General features: G+C 42.2%; 1 protein-coding gene across 1 annotated transcript in view; it reads left to right on the top strand.

Annotated features, from left to right (window-relative positions):
* The window catches only part of LOC106148625, a 27,021-nt gene that overhangs the window by 15,748 nt on the left and 3,569 nt on the right, over positions 1-7,704 (top strand). The gene's annotated exons all lie outside the window — the stretch shown is intronic.

Raw genomic sequence — 7,704 nt, 5'->3', positions numbered from 1 at the left:
GAAGAAGAAGAAGAAGAAGAAGAAGAAGAAGAAGAAGAAGAAGAAGAAGAAGAAGAAGAAGAAGAAGAAGAAGAAGAAAGAAGAAAGAGAGGAAGAAGAAAAGTTTTCAGTTAGAATTCCTAGAAACAGGGCCAGAACATCTAAAATTTTCTACAGCAATAGCCCTGAGCAGCCTGAGCCTACAACATCAATTAGATTCACATTGGACTTCCTTAGAAATGCATCTCAGGTCCTATTCCATACATGCTGAGGACAAGTGCGATGACTTGAGTGGGCACAGACCCCACTGGATGTTGAAATCCTCACCAGAAATGGGTGGTGGTAGGAAGTAGCACCTGTGGGAGGTGCCTAGGTGCACTGTATTGTTAGTGTCTTTACAAAAGGGACTGTGAGAGCCCCTTTTCCCACCATAGGAAGACACAGTGAGAAAATGGCTGTTGGTCACGCTGCAGAGGGCCCACACCAGAACCTGATCCTGCCGGCACCCTGACTTCAGACTTGCAGACTGCTGATCTGTGAGGACTAGATTCTTGTCATAGACAAGCCGCCCCAGCTATGGTGCTTTATAGCCACCCACGCTGACAAGACAGTGGGGCTCTTGAATTTGTATTTAACAAAGCATGTGGGTAACTCTGATGTACCTACCAGGAAGGGAGCAATGGGGAATCTAGGATCTTGATTTGCTGTCTCTGATACTGATTTGTGTTTGTATTTTAATTTTAAGCACACCATTTCCATACTACTTCTGAAAAAGGAGATTGCAGCAGTGTTGGGAGCTACTTCATGCCACATGCCACAGAGTCAGCAGGAGGATGCAAGCCTCCACCAGCCTCCATCTGTGTGTGCACTGGGGGGCCTGGTCTCCTCGCTTAGCCTGAGGTTGTCATGTCCTTAGCATGGTGGCCACAGGTGATCCCCATGTTCTGACAGCCTGGAGCACTTGGTAGCCGCTCAGACATGGTACTGCCAGGCCAGAGTGATTAGTGTGTCTTAGGAGGCTGCTGTTGACTCCCGTTTGCCCGTCTTTTGTTCTCCATTTCCTTACCAGATGGGGTCACATACTCTCTGATTTTCATGCAAGCCTCAGTGCATTAACCGGCACAGCTGGGGAGCTGGATGGGGGCCATTTGGGACTGAACACATCAGTATTTTACCAGAAGCCAGAGCTTTCCTCTCAGCCCGCAGGACCACAAAGTAGTAAACAGCTCGCTGCCCTAGCCCCTACCCTAGAACCCTTTATTAAGGCTTAGCAAGGGCCTCAGAGAGTGTGGCCCAGGGCCTGTTAGAAAGGGACCACACATGAGATGTGGAACGATGCCTGACAGATAAGTAATCCATTGCTGGTTTTTCCCAGAATGGAAGGAAATCCGCTTTCACTGCGACAGTATCAGAAATTACAAGTGTCCCTAGCACCCTCTTTGACCTGTTTCGCCCTTGCTCTCCTACTGTCTAGTTCTCTACCCCATCGAGAACGTCCATCAGATTTCCAGCTGAGATGGCCAAGACTCACACCACCCCCAACCTCCTTCGGGGTCAGCCACCCTTTGGCCCTCCACCTCTTGTGCTCTATCCCCTTTTCCAACACTCTATCCTCAATTTCTACCTGATCTCCCTCTCCCCTCCCCCCACCCTCCGTAGCCTGATTAAATTAATATCTCACAGTAGGGATTAAATGCCAACATGGGTTTTGTATCCACTTCCCCGTGTCCTTGTCAATTGTGAGCACTACATTCTTTGAAAGTTCTTGCCATAAAATTTACATATCCTTAATTGATATTGAGTTGGAATTGCATCTGCATTTGAATTCTTTTTCTTTGTAAATTGTGCATTCATTCTCTTTACCTTCTTCTGGGGAGAATTTTTTTTTGAACACTAAAATTGAACCTAGGACTTTCACATGAGGTACACCCTCAGCCTTTCTTTTTTTATTTTGGTATTTTGAGAGAAAGCCTTCCTAAGCCACTAAACCAGGTCGGCCTTGAATTTGTGGTCCTCCAGCCTCAGCCTGCTAGAGCACTGGGATTATAGGTGTGTGACCCCCATCCCTGGCTGGAGAATGATGCTTATTGATATGTTAGAACTTGTTATTTACCTAGGATATTAATCCTAGGTCATATACAAGCAAGTACTTCGTCCCAATTTGTCCTTTGACTTTCTTTTTGCAACCCAGGAATTTTTGGTTTTGTGTGGGTAAAGTGATGGTTTCCTTCAGGGTCATTCTTAAAAAGTCCTTCCCCATGCTAAGCCTTTAAAAAAATATTTACCCAGACTGTTTTATATAGTTATGTCTCGCTTTTTATATTTCCTTAAGCTAAAATTAATGTTGTTGTAAGGTATGGGATAAGATTCTAAAGTTAACTTCCTCCCTCAAATGGATAATTGGTTTTTTTTAACATTTATTGAATGAAACTTACTACCTCACTGATTTAAAGTACCATCTTCATTATCGGTATATACTCAGTCTGTCTAACCTTCCCATTTATCTATTTATTCTTGTGCCAATACTACAACAGTTTAATTCCTGTAATTTTATGTTTTAAAACCTGTTAGAGCTGGTTCCATCCCTCTTTATTAACATTTCTCAAATATTATGATTACTATTGAACACTTGCTCTTCCAAATTAATTTTAGGATATTTTGGTCAGCTTTGACTTTTCAATTTATTGTCCTAGATGTATCTAGGTGTATCCTTCTAGTGGTTCTTAGTCCCTTTAGTCAATAATCATTACCTAGCACCTACTGTTAACCTGATCCCATGGCAGATGCTGCAGACATAAAAACTGATTTGACCCAATTCTTTCCCTCAGGAGGCTTATAATCAAATGTAGGAAATAAATTCCAGTCTGAGCTCAAAGTCCTGAGAAGCAGGAGTACAAGTGCATAGATAACAGTCTCTGTTTGTCCATTTTCTGTTGCTAGTGACAGAGACCACAGGCTGGTTAAATTATAAAGAAAATAAGTTAGGTTTAGTTTACGGCCTGTCTGATGGTCAAGGGGCTGCCTCAGGTGATAATTCCCCAGCTGGCAGTCTGAAGGTGGCACAGGGCATCACACGGCAAGAAAGGGGAGCACATATGTGTGTGCCCACTAGTGTCTGTCTTTCATCTTATGGAACTACCAGTATCCAATCAGGGGGCTCCACCCAGGTGACCTTCTCTAACCCTAGTCCCCTCTCAAAGCCTCATCTCTAAACTCCATCGCTTGACTGAATTAATACCTCACCATAGGGATTAAACACCAACTCGAGTTTTGTAGGAGACAAGCCAGCCATATTCAAACTGTGGCACAGGCCAAGGACAGGAGAAGATTTTCTCAGCAAAATAGTCAAGGAGCTGAAGGGAGTCAAACTTGCTTTGTTCTTCTGTTCTAGCTGGGCCCTCTCTGGGATGAATGATGTCCACTAACACGGCGAGAAGCAATCTATTGTAGTCAGCCCACAAATTTAAGGCTAATCTCATCCAGATCTGGCTTTTATCTAGATGTCCCCCCAAAGCCTCATGCAGTCATAGATGAGGCTTTTCGGAGGTGGCTGTGTCTAGTGTGTGTGATGCTGAGATCAAGGATGTGATGCTGGGATTAAGGGTGAGAGTGCTATCACCGCTAAGGGTGGGTGGCCTGGATAGAATATAAGAGACAAAAAGAGGGCTGCTGTGGCAGCTTGCTGCTTGAATCCTTTGTGTCTTCTGCCTGGCATGAACTGTTTTTCCTCTGCCATGCCACCCTACCTTGGAGCCAGCCAACTGTGGACTGAAACCTCTGTGAACTGTGAGCTAAATAAACCTCTCCTCCTTTAACTTTGGATGTTGAATATTTTCTCTCAGAAATGTGGAAAAAGTAACTAAGACACCCTCCCAGACGGACCTAAAATATTGAACCAGATATCTGGGCATCCTGTGGCCCCATTAAATTGATATAATATAGTTAACTATCAAAAAGACTCTAGCATTTTTAAAGATAAGTTCTTGGGGAATTTAAAACAAGAGTCTGCCTTCCATTACACCATTTCCCATTTCTCCTACCCATGCTAAAATTTCTTTTTAGATTGTTTCAAATGCTGACTATAGTGCAGTACCCTGTTCTACTGTACAACACTTCATATCTTTCCAAGCATTATTTTTCCTGTTTTATGTCATTTACAATCCCCACAGTCTTATGCAGGGGACAGATATCATACTTTTTGTTTGAAAGAAGTGTAGATGGATCTTTGACCTGCAAATGCACAAGTTAGACCACTTATCCAAAATGCTTGGTGGCAAAGCCATGCCTAAAAGTTAGGTTTCAGGCTCCTGAGCCAGTTCTGTTCCTATCACACATTACGGCTTACCACACAAGCCCGAGCTTTCTGTTTAATGATGTTCAAATAGTGCTGCTCCACCTTTCTTCCACGTACAATAGTATTTTTTCAAGATGATACACGGAATCCCATTATTCCCTTTCTTCACCCTCACCTCCCACCATAGGAATCCAAAGGGGAATCCCCCCTCTTTACATCCCTTTATCCCAAACACACTCAGAGAGAATTGGGGAAAGGCCAGGATAAGACTAGGGTGAGAACCCGGACGGAGGCCAAAGAGATGGGGCAGAGGGAAATGGGTAAGTCTTCAAGGACTTGCAGCTGAGGTGGCTTCCTGCTTATTCATCACCAAGGGTCCCCCACTGCATCCCCAGGCACCCAGATGCCCACTTCCTTCCCCATCCCCACTATTACAGCTTCCAAACAGAACTCCACCCCAAGCCTGGTCTTTCTTTGGGACTATTTGGGACAGAAGATTTATCTGCAGCTCTTGCTGACCTGAGCATTTTAATCCTGGTGCTGAGACTTGAGAGGCTCAGTTTGGGTGAAATGGGGAAACAGGTGGGAGCTTCCATGACTCACATTAGGTGTGATGGTGGCTGAGCACAGCTGTCAGAGTCATGTTCTCCCCAGCCTTAGTCTCTAGAACTCACACTGGCCCAGGTGGAAGAAGTGAAAAGCCCAAGAAAGTGCAATCTGGGCCCAAAAAAATGACAAAAAGGAGGGAAATCTGAAGTCCAGAAACAGGGAAGGAAAGGCGGTTTCCATAGTGGACCCTGGGGCAGGAGAGATGGGAGGGTTTGGCATTTGGCCTCTCAGGCCTGTGTGTGGGCTGGAGTGGATTGCAATTCAGCAATCTAGGTGACTGAGCAGTCAGACCTGTGAGGCCAATTGCAAAGCTTGCTCCTGCCTGTAATGTGTGCACCATCTGTCTCTCTGTGCCAGTAGGAGCACTAATAAATGTTACATGTTGAAACTTCGGCACCAGCTTGTATATAAAAATTCCATATGCCAATTGACGGACTACAGGAACACATCTGTCAAAAACGGGTCTCTTAGCATAACTTAGGACATTCCAAAGCAGCTTTATAACTGCTTCAGCCTCCAAATGGTATGAATTAACTCTCACAAGCTAGGTCTATTCTCAGTGAGTAAAAGTTTGGGCTGAAGGTGCAGATAATTCAAGTCAAAAATACCCTTTTGCCTTCATTACAAAGAGATCAGTAGCAGAGTCTCCCTCAAACTGTGCTGCGGAGTGACTCAGTGTTTGATGTCACATTGTTAGATGTGGCCAAAATGATCAGTATTTCAAGTATCAGGGGTTTGCCAAAGACCATTCTTTGATTTTTATAGCATTCCGTTATTCCAGTAACATTAAGAATTTACAATGTGCACTGATACATATTAAGCAATTAAATCTCAGGTTACATGTGTGTTTTATTTTGAAAATGTTGTGTAACTCTTGAGGGGGCCTTGTTTAGAGCTATTCTCCCTCTCTGGGAGGTGCAAGAAGGAAAACAGAATCCCTGCTTTTAGAGGAGAGCTTCAATATTTACTAAACTTCATGTGCAAAATCTCAGCACATATATTAACTCTAGGAGCTGGATATTTTGCTTCTTTTTATTCAAGTCGACTTTTTCATTTCTGTCCTTTTCCAAATCTATGTTTAGAAAAGCAAATATGATAAATGAGTACATACATTGGGTAATAGAATCAGGATCATCAAATATCTTAACATGGTGGAATATAGATCACACTTAGGTGTCGGAAAGCAGGAAGTTGGTGGAGAAGGAATTCAATGTCTGAACAGGTTATGTGAAGAAAGGCACAGGGACTTGAGTTCACTACTCAGTAGGCTTCCAAAAGTCATCCTGCTATGTCCCCAGGCCCTCACGTAACCTCAGATTGTCATTAGATGCATGCTAGGAGAGATGGCCTGCCTCTACTCTGTGTCAGATTATTGTATTCATATATGCACACCTCATCTTAATAGCAGGTTGGAAGCAAGAAAGGGAACAACCTGGTGAAATAGACAGTTCCTGTACCTCAAGGACTCCTAATGCAGTGGGGGAACTGAGTCATATCTAATGCCAGGTAAAGAACCCATGGGTAGATACAGCTTAGGAAAGGACAAGCTTTGAAGGCCCATCATAGGAAAGAGATTAAATGTTTGTTTTGGTATGGGGAATTACAACCAAATAAGTGAATTTTATTGGAAGACAAAGTTCAGCTAGAAAGGGAAGAATGTTCTTAAACCTGCTAGAATGAATTTTCTGAGCTTGTTATTGATTCTTGGGGAAGTAGCGTGAAAAAAATCTTAGCTATTACAATGGTTTGTGGCCTTGCTATCTTATTCCTACACAGCAAAATCTTACTTTTCAGTACGTAATTTCTCTTGTTAGGCTTTCTTGGGTGTCATATGAATGGCCTTTGCGTTGACATGGAAGATATGCAAAATATATGCAAGATCACTATCAAAACTATGACAAAGAGATGGCGGCAACTGAAGGATTTTCTCTCAACTGATTATTCAACCTCAAAGCTTTATCATGAGAGGCAGCTAAATGTGCTTACTGGCTACCTCTGTCTGCCTTGAGAATACTACCTGTGTTTAATCTTCTGTGCTTTCGAGTGTGATGAGAGCTGTGAGAATGAAAAATGGCCTATGCATTATTGCTTAATTCTCCAAAATGTATTCTGTCACCATTAAATATGTCAAGTGCTGAAGAGTTGATAATAGCTGAGTAAATATCAAATAGTTAAGTTGAAGCTGTTTTCTTATATCAAATGAAAATTAAAAGTTAATATTCATGAAATTATTTTCAATTTTTTTACTTTTGCTAGAAAAATAATAATTCTGAATTTTTTTAAAGAAATTGATTGCATTACTGTTGTTATTTACTTCTATAACTTTCCAGTTTGTATATAATTTGATATATAATAATTATCAATGAAGGGGCTGGGGATATAGCTCAGTGGCATAAGCGCCTGCCTGGCAAGCACAAGGTTGTGAGTTTGATCCCCAGTACTGAAAAAAAAAAAAAAAATTATCAGTGAAATGTACTCAGTGTTACTCAGAAAATGCAGTTGTAAAGATAAGTTAGCTTTTATTTTCTTTTTTATTTTAAAGAGAGTAGTAAAAAAAAAAGAACAATAGCAACATACTAACATCACAGACATAAACAAAACAAAGCAAGAACATTAGAAGTGATACAGGGTTTCAAAACAAAGTGACAGGAATTAACAGTAGCTGTTATATTACATATTCTTATCTTCAACTACATTGCTCAGATTACCAGATGTAAGAATGGAAGACTGGGGCTGGGGATTTAGCTCAGCGGCAAAAGCGCCTGCCTGGCAAGCGCAAGGTCGTGAGTTCAGTTCCCGGTACTGGAGAAAAACCAAAAAAA

The sequence above is a fragment of the Chinchilla lanigera genome, unplaced genomic scaffold (genome assembly GCF_000276665.1).
Source record: "Chinchilla lanigera isolate Chin_1 unplaced genomic scaffold, ChiLan1.0 scaffold00024, whole genome shotgun sequence".
Lineage (NCBI taxonomy): Eukaryota > Metazoa > Chordata > Mammalia > Rodentia > Chinchillidae > Chinchilla > Chinchilla lanigera.
Note: the sequence above shows the minus strand (reverse complement) of the source record. Positions and strands in the feature narration are given on the sequence as shown.